We start from the raw sequence: 27,402 nt of genomic DNA, 5'->3' as shown, positions 1-27,402 counted from the left end.
GAGACACTTTTTTGGGGGGGGCCACACCCATTTGATGCTCAGGGGTTACTCCTGGCTAAGCACTCAGAAATTGCCCCTGGCTTGGGGACAATGTGAGACGCCGGGGGATTGAACCAAGGTCCTTCCTTGGCTAGCGCTTGCAAGGCAGACACCTTACCTCTAGCGCCACCCCACCAGCCCCTAGACACTTTCTATACATAGTGAAAGCTATAAACTAAAAATAATAAGGGGTGCTCATTTCAGCAGCATATATTCTAAAAGTGATAAGAGGGACTAAAGCAATAGGTTCAGGGCTCTTGCCTTTCACATGGTCAACCAAGGTTTGATCCTGAAAACTCTTTATGGTCCCAGTGCCCACCAGGAGTGATACCTGAGTGCAGAACCAGGAGTAAGTCTTGAGTACCACAAGGTGTTGCCCCAAAATAAACAAAAACAACAAAAAGAATTCCAGATTCCGGGGCCGGAGAGATAGCATGGAGGTAATGCATTTGCCTTTGATGCAGAAAGATGGTGGTTCGAATCCTGGCATCCCACATGGTCCCCCGAGCCTGCTAGGAGCAATTTCTGAGCATAGAGCCAGGAGTAACCCCTGAGTGCTGCTGGGTGTGACCCAAACACCAAAAAAAAAAGAATTCCATATTTTATTTAGAGGATCAGAAGGTAAAATGCCTTACTTGCTATTTTATTGATCAGGCCTCCTGCCTTTGTGGACTTTTTTAGTGTTTAATCTTTTAGGGGGCGGGTCACACCCAATGATGCTCAGGGGTTACACCTGAATCTGTACTCAAGAATGACTCCTGGCAGTGGTTGGGAACCAGATGGGGTTCCAGAGATCGAATGCAGGTTAGCCACATGCAAGGGAGATGGCCTACATGCTTTTTTTTTTTTTTTTTTTTTAATTCCTCTGGACTACTAGGCTATGGTCTTTATAAATTAAGGTGTTTTGTTTTGTTTTGTTTTGTTTTGGCTTTTTGGGTCACACCCAGAGGCACTCAGAAATTGCTACTGGCAGGCATGGGGGACACATGGGATGCCAGGAATTGAACTGGGGTTCATCCTGTATTGTTCGCGTGCAAAGCAAATGCACCACCACTTTGCCATCTCTCCAGCCCCTAAATTAAGGTTTGTAATAATTAAAATAACTACTTCCACTTTTCTTTTTTTTTTTTTAGCCATACCCAGTAGTACTCAAAGGTCATTCTGGCTCTGCACTCAGGAATTGCTCCTGGCAAGCTCAGGGAAACCATATAGATGTTGGGGATCAAACCTATGTCTTGGCTACTTACAGGGCAAGCACTCTACCCACTGTTATACTATCAGTTTGGTCCCACTACTTATTGTTTTGATTTTGGGCCACACCTGGCTATATTTGAAAACTTCTCCTAGCTTTTTTCTCAGGAATCACTCATGACAGTGCATGGGGAATCCATGTGATGCCAGGGACAAAATTTGGGCCTACTGCATGCAAAACATAGGTTAAGGCTTTGAGTTGTCTTCTCAGCCCCAAACAATAACAATTATTGAAAGCCTTTGGTTCCAGAAACCACATATATTATAACAAGTAACACCTTAAATTAAACCTAAAATAAAAATCATGCTATTTCAACTTTACAAAAAGAAAAAAGATACTCATAAACATGCTCAGATATATAGCTGGAAAAATAGAAGATTTAAGATTTGAACAGGGTTTGATAGTTTCTAAAGCTTGTGTGACTTTTAGTACATTATACTGCTGCTTTTCTTATCTAATGCTTGAATGAATGAAAGAACATATTTGTAACACTTTCTTTTCAACTTGCTTTTCTTTGATGTCTGTCCTCCCTGGACTTTTACCAAAAAGAAAATAACTGTCAGTCTTTAGTGTCAGCTGTATTAGTTTCCAGAAACTGAACTTTAATTCATACTGTCTTACACAATAAAACAGTTTATTGGTCAGTAAACTAAATAGTCCATTGGTGTTAGAATTGGGTGAATGTTATAACCAGTTTGGTTCTGTCTTTGAGTTTTAGTTTCCATTGAGTTTAATATTGCATATTGACTATATACCCAAATAACTGAAGCTCTTGATTGTATTCTACCAAATTAAAAATATGTTGAAATGGGGCTGGAACCATAGCACAGTGGTAGGGCATTTGCCTTGCATGTGGCCGATCTAGGACAGAACTTAGTTTGATCCCCTGGTGTCCCATATGGTCTCCCAAGCCAGGAGTGATTTCTGAGCACATAAACAGGAGTAACACCCTGTGTGGCTCAAAAAAAAAAAAAAAAAAAGCAATGTAGAAATAAATTTGAGGGGCCCGAAGAGATAGCACAGCAGCGTTTGCATTGCAAGCAGCTGATCCAGGACCAAAGGTGGTTGGTTTGAATCCCGGTGTCCCATATGGTCCCCCGTGCCTGCCAGGAGCTATTTCTGAGCAGACAGCCAGGAGTAGCCCCTGAGCACTGCCGGGTATGGCCCAAAAACCAAAACAAAAAAAAAAATGAATTTGAGCTACATTTATTTGGAGAGGGGGCATACCTGGTGATGCTGATGGGTTACTACTGGCTCAGCATTCAGGAATCACTCTTGGCAGTGCTCAAAGGACCATATGGGATGTGGGGGAATTGAACCCAGGTCACCTGTGTACAAGGCACCTGTGTAAAATGCCCTACCCACTGTGCTATTGCTCCAACCCTCTACTAAATTTGTAACAACAGATTTCTAACTTATACAATCTACCTTTCCCCAGATAGCCCTTCTAACATTCCCAGGTAATACTTCCCTAAGTCCAGGATGAATCATGTGTATATTCTTGAAACAATAAGTGACCTGGAGGGTGTTTTGCTGCTCTAATTAGTCTGAACTAAACCTGGAGATAGAGGGCAACAGAGGTAGTACAAAGGTTAAGCACTTGCCTTGCACGCAGCTGCAGTTGTGACCTCCACAATTATTCAATCTTAGGTACCTAATGTGACTCTCTGAACACAGCCAGAAGTAGCTGGAGCATAGAGATAGCATAGAGATGGCTTCTGTGCACTGTCAGATGTAACCTCCCCCCAAAATAAAAACAAAACGAAAAAAAAACAACTGGGATTTGTATCAGTCCTGACAGAATATGAATTGGGAATTGGAAAGGAAAAATTGTAGTGTCAGGACCAGAGCAATGGTATAGCACATAGGTGCTTGCCTAGCACAAGGCTATCCATGGCTTGATTCTCAGTATTGCATATAGTCCCCCATCCTCAACAGGAATGATCCCTGAGCACAGAGACAGCATTGCTGGGTGAGGTCATTCTCAAAAATTATGTCAGACCAGAAAGGATGTTGGATAGGCAAAACAATGTCTGTTATATGCACATTTAGAATTAGTATTCAACAGGCTCTTATCCAGATTGACTATGCCTGACAAGAGACTAGAAGTAACTTCTTGGTCTGTCTTCAAAGAGTTCTCACTGCCCAGGGCAGTGCTATTCCTGGTTTGGTCCCAAGGGTTGCCTGTTCTTCAGAGAATTGCATAATAAAGGATTCTACTCCTGGGGAATAGTTCATGCCTGGATTGAGTCCTGCGATGGCATGCAGCCAATAGAAAAGAAGAGACAGATCTCATGCTAGAAGGGGACACAGTGTTAGGGACAGAGCACTGAGTAAGCCAAATCTGCCACTAGGAATTCGCAATGACAAATAGCAAGTAATGAGGCCAAGTAAAAAAAATAACTTGCAGACTTTTAATTTAATTTGCCTTTTATTGGGGGAGGGGGGGCTCATACCCAGTGGTGTTCAAGGCTTGTTCCCACTGGTATCTAGAGGCCTATGTGGATCAGGGGATCAAACCAGGTTTACTGCCTTTACTGATGCAAAGTAAGTGCTTTTTTTTTTTTTTTTTTTTGGTTTTTGGGCCACACCCTGTGACGCTCAGGGGTTACTCCTGGCTATGTGCTCAGAAGTTGCTCCTGGCTTCTTGGGGGACCATATGGGACGCCGGGGGATCGAACCTCGGTCCGTCCTAGTCTAGCGCAGGCAAGGCAGGCACCTTACCTCCAGCGCCACCGCCCGGCCCCGCAAAGTAAGTGCTTTATTTGCTATACTATTTATCCAGTCCTTTTGATTTATTTATTTTTTCTTTTTTTGTGGGGGAAAGGTTGGAGGGTACACTTGGTAGTTCTCAACTGATACTTGTGGCTCTGCACTGAGGAATCACTCCCAGTGGGCTTAGGGGATCATATGGAATGCCAGGGATAGAACCTGGGTCTGCTGTATGTAAATCAAGCACCTTACACACTGTACTATCACTCCAGCCCATCTCTCTCTCTCTTTTTTTTTTTTATTTCATTTCTTTCTTTTTTCATTTTGTTTTTTGGGTCACACCTGGTGACCCTCAGAGGTTACTCTTGGCTGTGTGCTCAGAAATCGTTCCTGGGAGACTATATAGGATACCGGGGGATCAAACTGCAGTCTGTCCTAGGGCTAGCATGTGCAAGGCAGACACCTTACAGCTTCGCACCACCGCTCTGGCCCATTTTTTATTTATTTTTTTTTAGGGAAAATATCTTGAAGTGCTCAGGCAATCTTACTATTGGCTTTGCACTCAGGAGTCACTCCTGACAGTAATTGGGTGATATGTAGTGCTGGGGATCAAGCCCAGGGCAGGTAAATACAAGATGAGCTCTCTACCCACTGTCCTATCTCTTTGGACCTTGACTTTTTGTCTTAATGGAAGACAGAATATTTCAGATGAACTGATAGGTCTGGTCAGCAGGTAGTGGAGCCCAGGCACTGTACTAAAGGGCAGAAACATTCCAGGCCCAAGAATGGAAAATTGAGAAATATGAGAGAGAGAGAGAGAGAGAGAGAGAGAGAGAGAGAGAGAGAGAGAGAGAGAGAGAGAGAGAGAAGGGACTGGAGTGGGTAAGGTCTTGCCTTGCACATGTCAAAGTCAAAACCGGGTTTGATCCCCAACACCCCATATGGTTCCCCAAGTCCTGCCAGGAGTTAGCCCTGAATGCAGAGCCAGGAGTGAGCCCTGAACACAGTTGTGTGTACTCTCCCAAACAAAAGGCAGGGGCCGGAGCGGTGCCACAGGGCCTAAAGCACCTTGTGACTTCTGAGCGCATAGCCAGGAGTAACTCCTGAGCGTCACTGGGTGTTGCCCAAAAATAAAAATAAATAAAAATAAAAATAAAAATAAAAAGGGCCGGAGAGATAGCACAGTGGCGTTTGCCTTGCAAGCAGCCAATCCAGGACCTAAGATGGTTGGTTTGAATCCCGGTGTCCCATATGGTTCCCCATGCCTGCCAGGAGCTATTTTTGAGTAACCCTTGAGCATCGCCGTGTGTGGCCCAAAAACAAAAAAAAAAAAAAAAAAAAAAAAAAAAGGATGAGAGTGAAAGTCAGTTATCTGATAGAACAGAAGCATACATTCAGACTAGCAACAATCTCCACCTTGATAAGAAATCCTAGAGTGAGGGATCAAAGTGTCAGAAATTCTTCCTATCTCCTTGCAGGATTATGTCCTGTGACTAGATCAAGGCAGCCTGCAGGTGGTATTGAATGATCTCAGCTGAGGGTAAGGAGAGAAATAGTAACTCATTCCAAGCTGGGTCTAACTAAATAAGAAATTTAAGAGGCATGAGTCCTCTCAATGGAATGCAAAGCTTTAAAAAATTAAATTGAAAAAATTTTCAATTGGAATGTATTAAGAAACAAAGCCAACTGAGAAAATAAAGGCACAATATAGTAAGATGATAAATAATATTTTATATTTTCTTACTTCAGAATTTAGAATAATAGGCACCTCCTATCATATAGACATGTGTCAGAGAGTTTATCCATGGCTTGCTCAAGAATTGCCACTAAATTGGTTCTGAAGCTTATGTGTCTCCCATTTGAAGTCTGAGAAAGATGCTGAAGCTATAGAGCTTCACGAATAGGCAATAACTTACGACCTTTATAGCTGCGAGGCCAGTTTTGCAACAGGCATTAAAGGAACTTCTATAAAAGACAAGACAAACCTCTCAGCATTTTGTCATTGATTACGGTTGACCTCTATCAGGTTAAGAAAGGTCTTTTTAAAGTTCTAGCTCGCTAAGAGATTTATACTTTTTTCAATAATGAACTAATGTTTTATTTATAATGAATTTGCTATATCTATTCAAGGTGATTTGCTTTACATATAGATAGTTTTTATTACAATCCACGTTTTTTTTTCCCTGTGCCATACCTGGCAATCCTCAAGGGTTGCTCCTTATTCTGCACTTAAGAATTATTTCTGGGGGCCGGAGAGATAGCATGGAGGTAAGGCGTTTGCCTTTCATGCAGGAGGTCATCGGTTGGAATCCTGGTGTCCCATATGGTCCCCCGTGCCTGCCAGGAGCAATTCCTGAGCCTGGAGCCAGGAATAACCCCTGAGCACTGCCGGGTGTGACCCAAAAACCACAAAAAAAAAAAAAAAGAATTATTTCTGGTTGTCCTCATGAAGACTTTATGAGATGCTGGGGAACAACTTCGACTTGGCAACATGCAAGGCAAGCACTCACTTGCTGTACTATGGCTCTGGCCCTACAATCTACTTTTTTGTTTTGTTTTGTTTTTGGGCCACACTCACTGATGCTCATGAGTTACTCCTGGTTCTATGCTCAGGAATCACTCCTGGAGGTCTCAGGGAACCGTATGGGATGCCTGGAATTGAACCTGGGTCAGTCACTTGCAAGGCAAACTCCCTACCTGCTGTACTATTGCTCCAGCTCCTACAATCTACTTTTTTTGGGGGCGGGGATCACCCCGCAGCGCTCAGGGTTTACTCCTGGCTCTGTGCTCAGAAATCGCTCCTTGCAGGCTCAGGGGACCATATGGGATGCCGAGATTTGAACCACCATCCTTCTGCATGAGAGGCAAATGCCCTACCTCCATGCTATCTCTCCGGCCCCACAATCTACTTATTAATATAGATAGACATTGCCTATCGAAGAATATTTCTTTTTTTGGCTATGCCAACCAAGGTAATAAATGCCAAGGTAATAATGCCAAGATTTACATTATACCCTAACATTATTAATATTAATATAGCTATGAAATGCAAAAGCCCCAATACATTTACAGTCACCTAAAAGGGAAGGTAACGAAAATTTGATTTTGAGAACGCATAGACGTTCTCATTAAAGCAAAATTGACCTACATGGCCAGTTAATACCTGTCTCATCAAATACTTCCCATAAATGTATCTGTATACAGGATTTTCTTTAAAAATAAAACAACTTTATGATTGATTGGTTGGTTGGTTGGTTTTTGGGCCACACCCAGCAGTGCTCAGGGGTCACTCCTGGCTTCTGCACTCAGAAACAGCAACCTGGGAGTCTGGGGGACCATTTGGGATGCAGGGAATCAAACTGGTTGGCATCATGCAAGGCAAATACCCTACAGCTAGCTGTACAGATAGCTGTGCTATCTCTTCAGCCCCAGGTATACAGGATTTTCTAAATTCACATACTTCCTTTGTGATTCATCTGGTGAACAGGGAGTAGGCAGCTTATCATAGACAACATTGTCTGAGCAAAACTTGAAGCAATTATATCCACTGCCAGGCCAACAGTAGCCTTGACTCTTCCTCAGAAGCAGCCAACTGAGGATTGGCTTCAACTGAGAATGGGCTTCGACTGAGGATCCCAACATCAGTAAATTCAGTGTTGACAGCAATCCTTATTGTGGACTTCCTCAGAAATGTATATGACTTCTCTCTTCTTGGTAGTTCAGTTCCCTACAACTGTGGTTCCTGTGGCTGGAGCCAGTGTAGGGTCAAATGCATCAATATCAGAACTCAGGGGCCAGAGAGATAACACAGAGGTAAGGCATTTGCCTTTCACGCAGCCGATCCAGGACGGATGGTGGTCCAAATCCCAGCAACCCATATGGTCCCCCATGCCAGCAGCAATTTCTGAGCATAGAACCAGGAGTAACCCCTGAGCGTTGCTGGGTGTGATCCAAAACAGCAACAACAAAACTCAAAACTCAAGTGGATTTCTTTTTTGCCAATAAGCTGGTTAAATGTCCATTCCATAACCATCTGGACATCAAGTCGGTCTATATCTCTCATGGAAAAATACTGGATATCATATTACTTTAGAAAAAAATGTTTAGGGGCCAGCGAGGTGGCGCTAGAGGTAAGGTGTCTGCCTTGTAAGCGCTAGCCAAGGAAGGACTGCGGTTCGATCCCCCGTTGTCCCATATGGTCCCGCCAAGCCAGGGGCAATTTCTGAGTGCAAGTAACCCCTGAGCATCAAACGGGTGTGGTCCGAAAAGCCAAAAAAGAAAAAAAGAAAATAAATGCTTAGGTGCCAGAGCAGTGGTGCAATGGTAGGGTGTTTGCACGTGGCTGATATAGGATGGTTGGATCCCTCCAATGTCCCATTTGGTCCTCCAAGCCAGGAGTGATTTCTACTTTTTTTTTTTTTTTTTTTTTTTTTGTGGTTTTTGGGTCACACCCGGCAGTGCTCAGGGGTTACTCCTGGCTTCATGCTCAGAAATTGCTCCTGGCAGGCACGGGGGACCATATGGGACGCCGGGATTCGAACCGATGACCTTCTGCATGAAAGGCAAACGCCTTACCTCCATGCTATCTCTCCGGCCCTTTTTTTTTTTTTTTTTTTTTGCCACACCTGGTAGTGAAACTCAGGAGTTGTCTTTGAAGAGACAATCAGTTGTATATTTCTTCAGACTCTGGTTAAAAGTAGATAAAGAGTGGGGCCGGGCGGTGGCGCTGGAGGTAAGGTGCCTGCCTTACCTGCGCTAGCCTAGGAGACGGACGCGGTTCGATCCCCCGGCGTCCCATATGGTCCCCCAAGCCAGGAGCGACTTCTGAGCGCATAGCCAGGAGTAACCCCTGAGCGTTACCGGGTGTGGCCCAAAAACCAAAAAAAAAAAAAAAAAAAAAAAAAAAAAGTAGATAAAGAGGAACAAAAGTGATAATAGCACAGGTATTTGCTTTGCATTCGGTCAATTCAGAATGAACCCAGCTTTTATCTCTGGCATCTCATATGGTCCACAAAGTCTGCCAGGGTGATTCTTTTGTTTGTTTTTGGGCCAAACCCTGTGACACTCAGGGGTTACACTTAGAAATGGCTCCTGGCTTAGGGGACCGTATGGGATGCCGGAGATCTAACCCAGGTTTGTCCTGGGCTGCCACGTGCAAGACAAACGCCCTCCTACTGTGCTATCACTTCGACCCCCACAAGTGATTTCTGAGCACAGAGCCAGGAGTAACTCCTGAGTTTCACTACCAGGTGTGGCCAAAAAAAAAAAAAAGTAGATAAAGAGTGTGAACTGCAGGAGGAAGGGAATCAATATCTTGGTTTTTGTTTGTTTGTTTGTTTATTTGGTTTTTGGGTCACACCCGGCAGAACCCAGGAGTTACTCCTGGCTCTACGCTCAGAAATCGCTCCTGGCAGGCTCGGGGGACCATATGGGATGCCGAGATTCCAACCACCGACCTTCTGTATGCGAGGCAAACATCTTTACCTCCATGCTATCTCTCTGGCCCCTCAATATCTTGTAAGATGTGCTGACTGAAAAGAAACACACACACACACACACACACACACACACACACACACACACACACACGAAAACTTGAGGTGAATGACTACTCGATGAGAATTATTGGAACAATTGATCTCCTGCCCATGAGTTGTGTGAGAATGACTGAGGACCAAACCAAGGAGGGGATATGGAAGGTCTGGGAAGGGAGAATCTACAAGTTTGAAAGTTGATTGAAAGAAAATTGTTCCTTGCTCTGCTCTGAATATTATGTTCTAGGTTCTTGTTTCAGCTTTGCCCAAAATTAGTAGTGCAAGCTTGAAAAACCACTTGACTTTCCTGGGTATCAGTTTACTTTCTATAATAAGTGGGAAGTAGTTGGGTTGGCAAGCTATAGAGTCCTTGCTTTGAGTAAGTAGAGACCTGGTATTAGATCCCAGGCCTGGTCAAGAAAAATAAACAGAGAGAAAAAATTGGACTAGATGGTCTTTTTTTGTTTTGGGGCCATACCACACAGTGTTCAAGGCTTGAACTTGGTAGAGTTTGTGGAACCATATGGGGTGCTAGTGCTAGTATCCAAGTTAGTTACATGCAAGAGCATCCTATTCGCTGTACAATTTCTCTGGCTCCTGGACTAGATATCTTAAGGTGCCTTACAGAACTCTACTTTAATGAGCATATTCAACTGATCTCTATGGTAACTCATAGCATTTTGGTAAACAAATATCCCATTACCAGGGGTAGAAATATTTTTTCTTCCAAGAGCCATTTAGATAGAACAGTCCTAAGGCCATACAATACAGGCGGGCAAGCAGTTGATGAGAAGGTCATGTCCCACACTATATGATTTTCCAGGTGCGACCAGGCTTTCCTTTTCCCAGCACTAAACAAAGTTCTAAAAATTCAGGTCTCAAGAGTGTAGGACACTCTCCTGCTCCTAAACTCTCTTAACATGTATTTAAAAGAAGAATTAATTACAGTTTTTGTTTGGGGTCACACGTAGCAGTGCTCCTGGGTTGCTCTTAACTCTGAATTCAGCCATCACTTCTGGCAGTCTTGGGGGACTATATGGGATGTCATGGATTGAACCTGCTGTACTATCTCTCTGGCTCCTAATTGCAATATATATATATGGGGGGTTGGGTCACACCCGGCAGCGCTTAGGGGTTACTCCTGGCTTTATGCTCAGAAATCGCTCCTGGCAGGCTCAGGGGACCATATGGGATGCCAGAAATCAAACCCAGTTTCGTCCTGGGTTGTCAACGTGCAAGGCAAGTGCCCTACTGCTGTGCTTTTTCCAGCCTCTACTAATCTTATTTGAGAGTATTCTTTTTTTTTTTTTTTTTTTTTTTTTAGTTCTCGGGAATATTCTTTTTTCTAACTTTTACCACCCACTTCCCAATGGCCCCTGGTGCAATCTAGACCATTCTTTTTGTGTTCTTTTTTTTTGGGGGGGGGGGGTTTTGGGTTTTTGGGCCACACCCGGTAACGCTCAGGGGTTACTCCTGGCTATGCGCTCAGAAGTTGCTCCTTGGGGCCAGGCGGTGGCGCTGGAGGTAAGGTGCCTGCTTTGCCTGCGCTAGCCTAGGACGGACCGTGGTTCGATCCCCCGGCGTCCCATATGGTCCCCCAAGCCAGGAGCGACTTCTGAGCGCATAGCCAGGAGTAACCCCTGAGCGTCACAGGGTGTGGCCCAAAAACCAAAAAAAAAAAAAAAGAAGTTGCTCCTGGCTTGGGGGACCATATGGGACACCGGGGGATCGAACCGAGGTCCGTCCAAGGCTAGCGCAGGCAAGGCAGGCACCTTACCTTCAGCGCCACCTCCGGGCCCCAAAGATTTTTCTGTTTGTTTTTTTTTTTTTTTTTGTTCTTACAGCAATACATCAGCTCAGGAAACTGTATGACCAAGAGAAGTGGAAGCTTGGGGAGCTTCCAATTATTGCGCAATAAAAGCAGGCAAGGAACAAACTGGCCTTTGATACCACAATCTTTTGGGGAGCAGAACTACACTGGCGTGACTCCTCCTTGAGTCCTTGCACTACCACCCATCCCCCCACTTCCTCATCCCCCAGCAACAGCGCTAGAGGCTCTGTAAAGCTAAGCCACGGTGGCCTCTGATCTGTACATCATAGCCTTTGAGGCTGCTTCTGGATGATTCATCGAGCTAACATTGCAGCAGACACCAGAGTTGTCAAGCCCATAAAATCAAGGGTAGGTGGCAGGGGAGAGAGCTCAAGGAATATAGCACATATCTGAGGCATTGAGTTTGATCTCTGGCAAAACATGGTCTCCTTGAGCACTGCAGGCTATAGTCCTGGTGGCCCTGAGAATTAGTGCTTTAAGGCTGAGCCTCAGGTTTAGTGCCTTAGGGCTGAACATCACTAGTGGTGGCCCTGTCCTCATTCTTTTCCCACCACCACAATTCAGGTGTGACTCCCATTAAAAAAAAAATCACAGAGAAAAATAGTGTTGAGGGGTTGTAGACAAGCACAGGTAACAGCTGTTGTTAGGTCAGGAATAAGGCATTGTCCACAGATAATAGGTGCCAACTCTTTTTTTTTTTTTTTGGTTTTTGAGTAACACCTGACAGTGCTCAGGGGTTACACCTGGCTCTATGCTCAGAAATCACTTCTGAGGGGCCGGGCTGTGGCGCTAGAGGTAAGGTGCCTGCCTTGCCTGCGCTAGCCTTGGACGGACCTCGGTTCGATCCCCCGGTGTCCCATATGGTCCCCCAAGCCAGGAGTGACTTCTGAGCGCATAGCCAGGAGTAACCCCTGAGCATCACCGGGTGTGGCCCAAAAACCAAAAAAAAAAAAAAAAAAAAAGAAAAAAAAAGAAAGAAATCACTTCTGGCAGGCTTAGGGGATCATATGGGATGCTGGGATTCAAACCACTGTCCTTCTTCATGCAAGGCAAATGCCCTACCTCCATGCTATCTCTTTTGCCTCAATTCTTTTTTTTTTTTCTTCGTTGTTATTGTTTGTGTGGGGAGAGAGTGTCATACTCATGGTGCTCAGGGATTACTGACTTTGTGCTAAGGGATCATTCATGGTGGGGCTGTGGAGGATCATATGCAGTGCCAGAATGAAGTCTGTTGTATACAAGGCAAGAGTCTAATCCTATGTACTATCTCTGTGATCCCTAGTGCCAACTCTTGTGTTTCAATCCTTTAGACTGACAGAAATATGCCAGAGTCCAAATCCAGCAAAGTCAAAAAAAATATATGTTTTGTTTGTTTTGGGTTTGGGGTCCACACCAGGTGGTGCTGGGATATGTGTCGGAGGAAACTATTGATGCCAAAGTTGAACCATGAAGAGAAGACAAAGTTGAACCCAGGGTTGAACTTTTTTTTGTTTGTTTTTGGTTTTTGGGCCATCCCGGTAATGCTCAGGGGTTACTCCTGACTTTTGCGCTCAGAAGTCGCTGGCTTGGGGGACCATATGGGACTCTGGGGATCAAACCACAGTCTGTCCTAGGCTAGCACGTTTAAGGCAAATGCACTACCGCCTGCGCTACCGCTTTGTCCCCTAAAGTTGAACTTTTTGAAGATATTTGCCCATCCCTATCTAGGCAGAAATGGAAATAGTTCAGATCTTGAAATGTTTTCCCTTAAAACCTAGTTTGGAAAATACAAACAAACAAACAAAAACCTAGTTTGGAGGCTGGTGTGGTGGTGCTAGAGGTAAGGTGTCTGCCTTGCCAGCGCTAGCCTAGGACGACCGCGGTTCGATCTCCCCGCGTCCCATAATCTCCCCCCCCCCCCCAAGCCAGGAGCGACTTCTGAGCTCAAAAGTCAGGAATAACCCCTGAGCATTACCGGGTATGGCCCAACAACAAAAACAAAACAAAAAAAACGAACAAACAAAAAAACCTAGTTTGAGTGGAGAAATGCTCAATGAACAGAATGTTTGCTTTGCATCCAGAGGAGACTAGTTCCCATTGCTGGCACCATCTGGTCTTCTGACTACCACTGGAGTGACCCCCTAATAATGTCAGGAGAATTTTCTGAGCACCACCACATATGACCCTATAGCAAGAGAAATTGGAAGGCAAATGATAGTGGGGTTAGAGAAACAAGTAGGTAATCCTTTGTTCATAGAATCTCTGGAGCATGCAGTGCTGAGCAACATCAGATAATTTGATAGCTGAAAAGAAAAAAAATTTTTTTTGGCGGGGGGGATTTTGGGTCACAGTCAGCAGTTACTCCTGGCTCTATGCTTAGAATTGTTCCTGGCAGGCTCGGGGGACCTTATGTGATGCCAGGATTCAAACCACCATCCTTCTGCATACAAGGCAAATGCCTTACCTCTATGCCATCTTTCAGGCCCCAGGAAAGAAAAAAATTTTTTTTTTTTTTGGTGTTTGGGTCACACCCAGCAGCGCTCGGGGGTTACTCCTGGCTCTATGCTCAGAAATTGCTCCTGGCAGGCTCAGGAAACTATATGAGATGCCGGGATTTAAACCACCGACCTTCTACATGCAAGGCAAACACCTTTCCTCCATGCTATCTCTCTGAAACCCAAGAAAAATTCTTTATTTTTTTATTTTTTGGTTTTTGGGTCACACCTGGCAGCACTCAGGGGCTACTCCTGGCTTCACACTCAGAAATAGCTCCTGGCAGGCTCGGTGGACCATATGGGATGCCAGGATTCGAACTGATAACCTTCTGCATGAAAGGCAAATGCCTCACCTCCATGCTATCTCTCCGGCCCCAAGAAAAATTCTTAACTCTACATTAAATAAAGAACATTCTGGTAATAGTTTGAGTAATAATTTTATTTTTATTTTTATTTTGTTTTTTGGGTCACACCTGGCAGCGCTCAGGAGTTACTCTTGGCTCTGTGCTCAGAAATCGCTCCTGGCAGGCTCGGGGGACCATATGGGATGCCGGGGTTCGAATCACCGTCCTTCTGCATGCAAGGCAAATGCCCTATCTCCATGCCATCTCATCAGCCCCAGAAAAGAAAACTTTTTAAATCTACATTTAATGGGGGACTGGAGAGATAGCATGGAGGTAAGGCGTTTGCCTTTCATGCAGAAGGTTGGTGGTTTGAATCCCAGCATTCCATATGGTCCCCCGAGCCTGCCAGGAGTAATTTTTGAGCGTGGAGCCAGGAGTAACCCCTGAGCACTGCCGGGCATGATCCAAAAACCAGAAATAAATAAATAAATGAATGAACGAATAAATAAATAAATCTACATTTAATAAAAATTATTCTAGTAATAGTCTGGCTCTGCACTCAGAAATTGCTCCTGGATCAGCTATGTGCAAGGCAATAGCCCTACCGTGTGGTTCTATCTCTCTGGTCCCTTGAGTAATGATTTGAAAAGGGCAATACAAGAGACAGAAATAGGAGGTTAAGATGTTGAAATTGGGGCCCGGAGAGATAGCACAGCGGCGTTTGCCTTGCAAGCAGCCGATCCAGGACCAAAGGTGGTTGGTTCGAATCCCGGTGTCCCAAATGGTCCCCCGTGCCTGCCAGGAGCTATTTCTGAGCAGCCAGCCAGGAGTAACCCCTGAGCAACGCCGGGTGTGGCCCAAAAACCAAAAAAAAAAAAAAAAAAAAAAAAAAAGATGTTGAAATTGATATTAAAATATATGAGTTCATGGGGTCAGCGCGGTGGCGCTAGAGGTAAGGTGCCTGCCTTGCCTGTGCTAGCCTAGGACGGACCGCAGTTCGATTCCCCGGCGTCCCATATGGCTCCCCAAGCCAGGAGCGACTTCTGAGCGCATAGCCAGGAGTAAACCCTGAGTATCACCGGGTGTGGCCAAAACAAACAAACAAATAAACAAATAAATAAATAAATAAATAAATAAATAAATAAATAAATAAATAAATAAGGGGCCGGGCGGTGGCGCTAAAGGTAAGGTGCCTGCCTTGCCTGCGCTAGCCTTGGACGGACCGCGGTTCAATCCCTCGGTGTCCCATATGGTCCCCCAAGCCAGGAGCAACTTCTGAGCACATAGCCAGGAGTAACCCCTGAGCTTTACTGGGGTGTGGCCCAAAAACAAAAACAAAAACAAAAACAAAAATATGAGTTCATTATTAGAAGAGATAAGGGGGTGCTCACTTCAGCAACTCATATATTAAAATTGGAACAATGCAGAGAAGGTTAGCATGGCTCCTGTGCAAGGATGACATGCAGATTTGTGAAGCATTCCATATTTTTAAAACAATGATAATTAGAACTTGATCATACTGGACAAGAATTGGGTGCTGAACGGAGATAAAGTGATAGGCATGTTATCCATTTATAAACAATAGTGCAAACCATAGTGTCTAAAGAGAAAATAAAGGGTTAAGGGGAGAGACAGAGAAAAAGAGAGAGAGAGAGAGAGACAGACAGACAGACAGACTGACTGACTGACTGACGGACAGACAGATGGACAGACAGAGAAAGTAAAATGCCTGCCTAGAGACAGGGGGTGGGAATGGAAACTGGGGACATTGGTGGCAGGAAATGTACACTGGAGAAGGGTAGTGTACATTGTAAGACTGAAACCTAATCATGACCAACTTTGTAACCGTGAGTTTAAATAAAAGAAGAGAAAAAAGAAGAGAAAACAAGAGAAAAGGAAACAAAATTAGAAGAGAAATAAATAGTGTCTTCTGGAATGCCTTATTAGCAAAAATACATTCTTTGTGGGGTTGCTTTTGGATGGGAGAGCATTAATTTTTTTTACGTAATTTAAATATGTATATTTTATTTCACTTTTTTTCCTTCTTCGCCCTTTATTGTTGCACAGATTTTTTTTTTTTTTAGAAAATGTTCATTTTGGGGCTGGAGAGATAGCATGGAGGTAAGGCGTTTGCCTTTCATGCAAGAGGTCATCGGTTCGAATCCCAGCGTCCCATATGGTCCCCCGTGCCTGCCAGGAGCAATTTCTGAGCATGGAGCCAGGAGTAACCCCTGAGCATTGCCGGGTGTGACCCAAAAAACCACAAAAAAAAAAAAAAAAAAAAAAAAAAAAAAGAAAATGTTCATTTTGGGGCCAAAGTGATTGTGCAGCTGATAGAACATTTGCCTTTCACATGGGGATCAGGTGGTATCCCTTCAGGCACTAGGAATAATTCCTGAGTGCAGTCAGGAATAAGCCCTAAACATAGTCAGGTGTGGCCCCAAAACTTTAAAAATAAATATATGGGCCTGGAGAAATAGCACAGCGGCGTTTGCCTTGGAAGCAGCCTATCCAGAACCAAAGGTGGTTGGTTCGAATCCCAGTGTCCCATATGGTCCCCCGTGCCTTCCAGGAGCTATTTCTGAGCAGACAGCCAGGAGTCACCCCTGAGCACCGCTGGGTGTGGCCCAAAAACCAAAAAAAAAAAAAAATATATATATATATATGGACCGGAGAGATGGCATGGAGGTAAGGTGTTTTCCTTGCATGCTGAAGAAGGACGGTGGTTCGAATCCCTAAGCCTCCAGGAGCAATTTCTGAGCGTAGAGCCAGGAATAACCCCTGAGCGCTGCTGGGTATGACCCAAACAAAACAAAAACAAACAAACAAACAAACAAATATATATATAAGTGTTTTCTTTATTTTATTTTACTTGCTTACAAAAGCAATTTATATTCATTATGAAAATATCAAGCTTAGGCAAGAGAGATAGAGGGTTTAAAAAAATACTCTACTCACAGGGGAAATTTATTATTATCCAGAGAAGACTTCAAATGCTTCACAATCAGCTATCAAGCAACAAAGTAGCAGTCGATTCCCTGACTGATGTATAATGAAAGATTTTCAGCAAAAGAAAATGTACCAAAAGTGTGAAGGAGATCGAATACATAAGGAGTTAATGGGTGGTTAGTTTTTGCTTCAGTGAAATGAGTGAACTCCAGAAGATTATCTTCCTTCTTGGTTAACTATTCATATATTACCATTTTTCTTTTGAAAAGGAAAAACCTGGCGGAGATGGCGGCGGGCGCGTCGTGCCGCTGAACGAGCGAGCGGCTCTCGGCCATGCTGGCGGCGCGGGCGGCGCGCGGCCCGTGGGGGTCCCTGCGGCGCGCCGCCTGGGCCTGGGGGGCGCGGCCGCCGCCGTCCCCGCCCGAGCTGAGCTGCCCGGGCTGCGCGTGCGAGCGGCGGCGGGCGGCGCTGGGGCTGCGGCTGCCCTGGCCGGGGCCCCGGGGACACTGCTCGGGGGCCGCGGGCAAGCCGGGCCCGGCCCCCGCCGCCGCCTCCGCCGCCGCCGCCGCCCGGGCCCGCGCCTGGGGCCCGCCCAGCGCCGCCCCGCCGTATGAAAACCCGTGGACAATCCCAAATATGTTGTCAATGACAAGAATTGGCTTGGCCCCGGTTTTGGGCTATTTGATTATTGTGAAGAAGATTTTAATATTGCTCTAGGAGTTTTTGCTTTAGCTGGGCTGACTGATTTGTTGGATGGATTTATTGCTCGAAACTGGGCCAATCAAAAATCAGCTTTGGGAAGTGCTCTTGATCCACTTGCTGATAAAATACTTATCAGTATCTTATATATTAGCTTGACCTATGCAGATCTTATTCCAGTTTCACTTACTTATATGATAATTTCAAAAGATGTACTATTGATTGCTGCTGTTTTTTATGTCAGATACCGAACTCTTCCAACACCGCGAACACTTTTGAAGTATTTCAATCCTTGCTATGCCACTGCTAGATTAAAACCAACTTTCATCAGCAAGGTAAACACAGCAGTGCAGTTAATCTTGGTGGCAGCTTCTTTGGCAGCTCCAGTTTTCAATTATGCTGACAGCATTTATCTTCAGATATTGTGGTGTTTTACAGCTTTTACCACAGCTGCATCTGCTTACAGCTATTATCATTATGGTCGGAAAACAGTTCAGGTAATAAAAGGCTGATGAAAATTAGCCATTGTCATTCACAAGGAAGCAATATTCGTCATCAGCGGCAGGGCCAGTGGAAATCTACAGGAGAGGGGCCGGCAAGGTGGCGCTAGAGGTAAGCCTTGCAAGTGCTAGCCAAGGAAGGACCGCGGTTCGATCCCCCCGGCGTCCCATATGGTCCCCCCAAGCCAGGGGTAATTTCTGAGCGCCTAGCCAGGAGTAACCCCTGAGCATCAAATGGGTGTGGCCTGAAAAACCAAAAATAAATAAATAAATTAAAAAAAAAGGGCCGGGTAGGTGGCGCTGGAGGTAAGGTGTCTGCCTTGCAAGCGCTAGCCAAGGAAGGACCGCGGTTCGATCCCCCGGCGTCCCATATGGTCCCCCCAAGCCAGGGGCGATTTCTGAGCACATAGCCAGGAGTAACCCCTGAGCGTCAAACGGGTGTGGCCCAAAAACCAAAAAAAAAAAAAAAAAAAAAAAAAGGAAATCTACAGGAGATCCCCTTGGTTGGTGGTCAGCTTGAAAAAGGACTTGTCAGAACAAACCATGTCATCCAAATTTAAGTAATGTGCTTTGAAAATCAACTTGATCATGGGCAAATGCAGACTTTGTGATGTATTTTTAAAATACAAATAAAACTATCATTTAGAATTTTTTTAATCTTAGGTTTCTTGATTAATGTGTAAGGTACCAATTATTCTGATTACTACCAGTCTTTTTTTAAGCTTAAAAAAAGGAAACAGCATGGAAATTCAAGAGTTGCCATATATCCTTAAGTAGAATTTAGATGGTTGAAAAAGTATTATGGGATCTCCTGCGCTTAAAGATGCATCCTACAATCTGGCTACCTAGTTTTGTGTTTGGTTTTTAGATCTATGTATGCATTTACAGTTCTTGTAGTTAATATTTGATCGCTTAGGATGATAGCAAGAGTTAGCTTAATTGTGGATGAGGTAAACTTACAGAAATTTAAAATGTACTGTTTTGAAAATGACGAGAGTAGAAGTACTGTTTCCTATTCAACAGTCTTCCGACCTCTCAGGTGCCTAAAGTTTTATGTATCGGTTTGAATAAGATAGACTAGGTACCACCCAAAAGGCAACATGTTAAGTCATCCCTCACACTGTTTTTAACTTAACAATGTTTGTATGATACTGGGACCTGTACTTATGTATGTAAATAATAGAAACTGTATATTTTTCAAAGGTTTTTTAAAATTTGGGGAATCTTTTGTTAAAATGTTTAAACAATAAAAGTTGGGAGGAAAAAAAAAAAAAAAGAAAAGGAAAAACCTTGGTCTAAGGCCAGAAGAATTTTCTATTTCAAGCAGGCCTTTTCATAATGAATAATAACAGAAAAGAATTCATTATTTTTGTACCCTTTTGTATGTATCATCTTGTGATAATAATTTCTCCCATGGAAGGGATGAAGCAATTGAGTGATTTTTTTTCATTATTATTTGCTTGTTTGGAAAAGAAAAAAGACTTAGAGCCTCTTTTTGGGGGGAGGGACTTAGAGCCTCTTAAGGAAACAACTGTTTTCTCTAGATAATTATTGAAAATATATTTTGGGGAAAAAAAGAAAATAGCTTTGGAAATATAGCCTTCTATGGAACCTATTCTGGGGTCTAATAACTTTACTTATCAGAAAATCTGAGATATTTGTATCACCTAAACCAAAAACCCAACTTAAATAACCTTAATTAAAAAGAGAAGTTATTGTTTCACTCTTCTAATGCCTGGTCAGGAGGGTCTGACTTCAAGAATAGGAGCTCCGGGCCCGGAGAGATAGCACATCGGCGTTTGCCTTGCAAGCAGCCGATCCAGGACCAAAGGTGGTTGGTTTGAATCCCGGTGTCCCATATGGTCCCCCGTGCCTGCCAGGAGCTATTTCTGAGCAGACAGCCAGGAGTAACCCCTGAGCAACACTGGGTGTGGCCCAAAAACCAAAAACCAAAAAAAACCCCCCCCCCCAAAAAAAAAAAAACCAAAACAGGAGCTCCAAGGTAGAAGATTGTCACTTCTGTGCCTCTTTCTTTCTTCTTTTGTGTCTTCTATTTACACATTTTCTCTTTCAATACAATGGCATTTTCAGTTTTTCAGTCAAGAGTAATTTAGTAGCTAGGTGGTCTAATATTTGAAATATGAAAATTGGTTTTATTGCATGTACTCTTGTTAGAGAAATCTCTGAGAAGACTCAAAATTATTCAAATTTTAATCCTTTGCCTCTCTTTGTTTTTGTCACAAGGTTAACAATCCTGAGAAAGTATGCTTATCCTGAGACCAGAAGCAAAAGGTGAGCTTAGAAAACGAAGAGATTTCACTTCCTTTGCAGTATGAGGCTCCTGGTTCCTCCTTGGCACTGCAAAACAAACAAAAAATAAATGAGACACTTATTTGATTTTCTTCAGCTCCATCATAAAGCTACTTTATACTGTAATTTAGGGCTGGAGCAGTTTTAGGACATTCAGGTGCTGAATATATAGAGATACAGAGATTATTGGGCCCATTGGTATAGATACAGGTAAAAATCACATAAAAGGGAAAAATGTTATCATATGAGACTAGGAAGTCAATCAGAACAGGGGACTTCAGGAGAACACAGGTTGGGAGGGGTACATGGTCAGAAAATGTTCAGAAACTCTTTTTTTTTTTTTTTTTTTGGGCCACACCCGTTTGACGCTCAGGGGTTACTCCTGGCTAAGCGCTCAGAAATCGCCCCTGGCTTGGGGGGACCATATGGGACGCCAGGGGATCGAACCGCAGTCCTTCCTTGGCTAGCGCTTGCAAGGCAGACACCTTACCTCCAGCGCCACCTACCCGGCCCCATTCTTGAGGCTGGCTGGAGCTTAGTACAGAGGGTGGGTTACTTACCTTGACACAACTGACCCAGGTTTGATCCTTGACATCCCTCCCATATGATTCCCAAACTCTACTAGGATCATTTCCTGAGCAAAGCCAGAAGTAACCTCAGTATTGCTGGGTGTGGCCCTCAAACAAAAACAAAACCATCAAAAACCTAAGTTGAAAAATATTGCTGGGGCCAGAGAGACAGCATGGAGGTAAGGTGTTTGCCTTTCATGCAAAAGGACAGTGGTTCGAATCCCGGCATCCCATATGGTTCCCTGTGCCTGCCAAGGGCCATTTCTGAGCATGGAGCCAGGAGTAACCCCTGAACACTGGTGGGTGTGACCCAAAATAAATAATCAAATAGCTCTTAGAATGACAGCATGGGACAAGGGTTAAGGCACTTGCCAAGCACTTGGCTAACTCTGATTCATCTTGGACTCAATAATTCCTAAGCAAAGAAGCTAGAAGTAGTCTTGGAACTCTGCTGAGTGTGGCTCAAAGCATTTACCTCCCCACCAAAAAGAAAACAAAACAAACAACAGAACCTTAATCTTGGAGCAGAGATATATGAAAGAGTGCTGCCCAGCACCACGACATGGGTATGATCCCTTATAATTGCGGGGCAACACTTTATTTATTTATTTACTTATTTATTTATTGGTTTTTGGGCCACACCCGGTGACGCTCAGGGGTTACTCCTGGCTATGTGCTCAGAAGTCGCTCCTGGCTTGGGGATATGGGACGCATGGGGGATCGAACCTCTGTCTGTCCTAGGTAACACTGGCAAGGCAGACACCTTACCTCTAGCGCCACCACACTGGCCCCAATTTTTTTTTTTTTGATTTTTGGGCCACACCCGGCAATGTTCAGGGGTTACTCCTGGCTGTCTGCTCAGAAATAGCTCCTGGCAGGCACGGGGGACCATATGGGACACTGGGATTCGAACCAACCACCTTTGGTCCTGGATCAGCTGCTTGCAAGGCAAACGCCGCTGTGCTATCTCTCCGGCCCCCCCTATTTTTTTCTTAAGCCAGTCAAATTGAGCAGTGGGGGGGGGGAGATACCAACTTTTGTGATACTAACTTTAATAAGTCTGATAAACCACTGCTATCGAACCAAACGGGACAACACTTTAAGTGGTTTTTTTTTTTTTTTTTTTTTTTTTTGGTTTTTGGGCCACACCTGGCGGTGCTCAGGGGTTACTCCTGGCTGTCTGCTCAGAAATAGCTCCTGGCAGGCACGGGGGACCATATGGGACACCGGGATTCGAACCAACCACCTTTGGTCCTGGATCGGCTGCTTGCCGCTGTGCTATCTCTCCGGGCCCAACACTTTAAGCTTTAAGCCATGCTGAGTCTGAGCACTAAAACTATTGACTCACACCACCTAGTCAAATACTAAGTGTTGCAAGGATGCCTCCAGAGCTCAAAAGCACCCGTGGAGCACTCCCCCTAAAAAAATTAATCTTGATGGCCCAGTTCTTTCAGTAACTATTTTTTTGGGGGGGATCACACCTGGCGGTGCTCAGGGGTTACTCCTGGCTGTCTGCTCAAAAATAGCTCCTGGCAGGCACGGGGGACCATATGGGACACCGGGATTCGAACCAACCATCTTTGGTCCTGGATCGGCTGCTTGCAAGGCAAAGGCCGCTGTGCTATCTCTTCGGGCCCTCTTTCAGGAACTATTAAAGAAAACTAGTAATACATGTTATAATTACTCTAAAAATTTCTAGTCTTTTTGTTTTCTTTTGACTTCGCAATGCTCAGGGTGTCCAGAAGTATTCCCAGTAATACTCAGGTTGCTGGGCCAGACTGTTCAAAGCCAGGTCCAAGGATGTTGCACTGCTTGAGCTCTGATGTGACACAGACTTCCAGACTCCCTGGGTGGTTTTCTGGGGAGTCCTGCACACAGGTAATAGTGGCTAGGACATAACTAAAAGCTGGAAGTGAAGAAATATGCATGATTGCTTCAATTAATTTTATTTTTTGGCAAGATGATAACTTTTTTTTTTCTTTTTTTTTTTTTTGTTTTTTGGGTCACACCCGGTGGTGCTCAGGGGCTACTCCTGGCTGTCTGCTCAGAAATAGCTCCTGGCAGGCACGGGGGACCATATAGGACACTGGGATTCGAACCAACCACCTTTGGTCCTGGATCAGCTGCTTGCAAGGCAAACACCGCTGTGCTATCTCTCCGGCCCCCCCTATTTTTTTCTTAAGCCAGTCAAATTGAGCAGTGTGGGGGGGGGAAGATACCAACTTTTGTGATACTAACTTTAATAAGTCTGATAAACCACTGCTATCGGACCAAACGGGACAACACTTTAAGCAGGATTTTTTTTTTTTTTTGGTTTTTGGGCCACACCTGGCGGTGCTCAGGGGTTACTCCTGGCTGTCTGCTCAGAAATAGCTCCTGGCAGGCACGGGGGACCACATGGGACACCGGGATTCGAACCAGCCACCTTTGGTCCTGGATCAGCTGCTTGCAAGGCAAACACCGCTGTGCTATCTCTCCAGGCCCGCAAGATGATAATTTACCAAACATTTTGAAATTTTAAATCTTTAAACAGTCACTTCTCCAAAGCTCTTCTACTTAATCACTTAGCTGTCACTTGTACCCAATTCAATTATTAAAAATGCCTTCTGGTGCTGGAGAAACAGCAGATAAGGTGCTTACTTTGTATACAGTTGACTCAGATTCAATTCCAAGTACCATATATGGTCCCCCAGCACCACCTGAAGTAAACCCTGAGGACAGCTGGATATGCTCTTTTCACAAAACAAAAGAAACAAACAAACAGGGGCCGGGTGGTGGCGCTGGAGGTAAGGTGCCTGCCTTGCCTGCGCTAGCCTAGGACGGACTGCGGTTCAATCCCCCGGCGTCCCATATGGTCCCCCAAGAAGCCAGGAGCAACTTCTGAGCGCATAGCCAGGAGTAACCCCTGAGTATCACAGGGTGTGGCCCAAAAAAAACAAAAAAAAACAAAAAGAAACAAACAAACAAAAAAAAAAACCCAAACTTGTGGACAGTGTGTAGGGACAGTGTGTGCCTTGGATTTAAAATCTGGTTTCGCGGGGGTGGGGGAAAAAATCTGGCTTTAATTTCTGGCACTCCGTGTGGTACCCCAAGCCCCGCCAGCAGTAATCCCTGAGTGTAGAACCAGAACCAGGAGTAAATCCTGAGCAACACCATTTGTAATTCGAAAACGAGAGAGAAAGAGAAAGACAGAGAGGGACACAGAGAGAGACAGAGACAGAGACACAGAGAGAGAGACAGAGAGAGACAGAGAGACAGAGAGAAATAATGCTTCTGTAGGGCCGGTCCCCAAGCCTGCCAGGAACGATTTCTGAGGGTAGAGCCAGGAGTAACCCCTGAGCGCTGTCAGGTGTGACCCAAAAACGAAATAATAATAATAATAATAATAATAATAATAATAATAATAATAATGCTTGCTGTTTGCCAGTGTTTTTTTGTTTTGGTTTTTGGTTTTTGGGTTTTTTTTTTTGGTTTTTGGGCCACACCCAGCGGTGCTCAGGGGTTACTCCTAGCTGTCTGCTCAGAAATAGCTTCTGGCAGGCACGGAGGGTGGGTGGGGAGGACACCATATGGGACACCGGGATTCGAACAAACCACCTTTGGTCCTGGATCGGCTGCTTGCAAGGCAAATGCTGCTGTGCTATCTCTCCGGGCCCGCTGTTTGCCAGTGTGATTCATACTGGAATACTGTGAAAACCAAAGTAGGCAAGATATTTGCTTATCTGGTGAGTAGGTCTGAGATAAAAGTAGCCAATAAACAGTATAATTTCTAATTATTTGTGAAGAAAATAAGACAAGGTATCATGAAACAGATGCTGGGAGGAGAGAAAGTCAGGAAGGACTGAGATGACTAAAAGCTGAATAATGAAGAGGTAGCCACTCAAATCAAATATATGAAAAAAGAGACTCTCAAACCATGTTATCAGCAGGTACAAAACCCTGAAGAACTACTCAAAAATTTTTCCATGTTTGGGATATTGAGAATGAGGGTATTCTCTTTATTCATTTGATATTTGCTGATGGGAGCCCAGTGGTAGGTATATTGCAAGACTGGAAACTTTGGCTCCACCACTGTGAGGCCAAAGACCTGATATGAAGTGAGAAGTCACGAAAAACAAAATTGAATTGAACCTGAAAGTGTACCATGGGAGCTAGGAAGAGAGTTCAAATGGTAGCACATACCTATCATGTGTGAATCCCTGAGTTTGATCCCCACTCAACTTAATGGTTGAGTCCCTGAACACTGCTTGGTGGTCCCGAGAAATGTCAGAATTCTTATGTTTAGGAAATTGCTTTATAACTATTTCCCAAAGGAAAACAACAATAGTTACCCTACTCTCTGTATTTATTTATTTATTTTTATTTATTTTTTTTTGGTGGTTTTTGGGTCACATCCGGCGGTGCTCAGGGGTTATTCCTGGCTCCAGGCTCAGAAATTGCTCCTGGCAGGCACGGGGGACCATATGGGACGCCGGGATTCGAACCGATGACCTCCTGCATGAAAGGCAAACGCCTTACCTCCATGCTATCTCTCCGGCCCCATACTCTCTGTATTTATGTTTCTCAGGAGATAGTATATTTTTTCACTTTTGTGGTAAACTAATTTTAACCATGAATCAAAGCAATAAAAATAGTTTTCAAGTGATCACGTCTTTGGAGTCTGGCACAGAGTGTGACTTCATTTAGGGCGTGTGATATGACAGCTGTAAATTGTCACATTCCAACTTAATGCTTCAATGTTGTATTTGCAGTGTGACAAAGTGGCTGCTCTGTCTTTGAAAGCCTTTTCCAAAGAAGCTTGCACGTGGAAAATATTCCCTGCGACACCCCCACAAAGATGTGCTGGCAATTCTGTGTCTCTGAGATTCTGACTGGGTAACTTTCCTCCAGACAAACTGGGAGGAAACAGGGGTCTCTATATCTGTGTGCCTGTGGGAAGGTCTATTTTGTGAATTTGTCACCAGTGAATTTTAAGAGTTTTTATCAAGTGATTTCACCAATCCATACATTATGCTCTGCTTAAAATATACAGAAATAACTGATAACTATTTTTGAGAGTAATACTGTATACACAAAAATGTTATAGTGAGAACCATAGAGATGACTCAGAGAGTTAGAACATTTGCTTTGTGTGCAAGAGGTTCAGATTTGATCCTTGTCCCTTGAACTCCAAGCTCCGCTGAGAGAAATATTCTGGGTATAGCGTAGAAGAAGAAGAAGAAGGAGGAGGAGGAGGAGGAGGAGGAGGAGGAGGAAAAGAAAGAAGGAAGAAGAAGAAGAAGAAGAAGAAGAAGAAGAAGAAGAAGAAGAAGAAGAAGAAGAAGAAGAAGAAGAAGAAGAAGAAAACCAAAGAGAGAGAGAGAGAATAAAAGAGGAAAGAAGAGAGAATGAAAGAAAATAGGGTTTTAATGGTTAAAGTAGATGTGGATGGAAATATGGGAGAAAGACTCTTAATTTTAATTCGCCTGTTTTGACTTTTGATTTTGAACTACACCCAGTGGTGCTCAGGGCTTACTCATGGCTCTGTGCTCAGGAATCACTCCTGGTAGTTCTTGGGGGGCAAATGCCCTACCTATTATACTATCACTCTGGACTTCTTGTAAGAAAATTCTTGGCAATACTTTTTTTGGGGGGGAGGGGGTCACACTCGGCAGCAGTCAGGGGTTACTCCTGGCTTTACACTCAGAAATCGCTCCTGGCAGGTGCAGGGGACCATATGGGATGCCGGGATTCGAACCACCGACTTTCTGCTTGAAAGGCAAATGCCTTACCTCCATGCTATCTCTCCGGCCCCGGCAATACTTTTTTTAAAATAGTTCAGCAAAACCTTCTGAGCACTTGTTTATGCCAGACATGAGACAATATAAACAGAAAAGGTTCCCTGTTCTTATGGAGCATTTATTCCAACTGGGAGGTAATAGAAAACAAATAGCATCCCCATAAATGAATCATAGGTTAACATGATAATTGATGATGCCATGAATTTTGTTTTTATTTTTTCTTCTTTTATTTAGGGAACTTAGCAAGTGTTCTATGAAGAGAAAAAGAAAAGGGAGGGGAGAGAGAGGAAGAGAGGGGAGAAAGAGGGAGAGGGTGGGAGGGGGAAAGAGAGCTAGAGGAAGAGAGGAAGGAATGAAGGGAGAGAGGGAAAGAGAAAGAGGGGAAAGAGAACTAGAGAGAAGGAAAGAG

The 27,402-nt window shown here is 44.2% G+C and overlaps 1 non-coding gene and 1 pseudogene across 1 annotated transcript; both read left to right on the top strand.

Annotated features, from left to right (window-relative positions):
* Positions 1-15,567: 15,567 nt before the first annotated feature.
* On the top strand, positions 15,568-15,676 carry LOC126019888 (U6 spliceosomal RNA). The gene has a single exon (XR_007499499.1). It is a non-coding gene; the product is annotated as a U6 spliceosomal RNA (small nuclear RNA).
* Positions 15,677-17,468: 1,792 nt separating this feature from the next.
* LOC126018960 (cardiolipin synthase (CMP-forming)-like) lies at positions 17,469-18,415 on the top strand (annotated as a pseudogene).
* The last annotated feature ends 8,987 nt before the right edge of the window (positions 18,416-27,402 follow it).

This window comes from Suncus etruscus, chromosome 9 (genome assembly GCF_024139225.1).
Source record: "Suncus etruscus isolate mSunEtr1 chromosome 9, mSunEtr1.pri.cur, whole genome shotgun sequence".
Classification (NCBI taxonomy): Eukaryota; Metazoa; Chordata; class Mammalia; order Eulipotyphla; family Soricidae; genus Suncus; species Suncus etruscus.
Note: the sequence above shows the minus strand (reverse complement) of the source record. Positions and strands in the feature narration are given on the sequence as shown.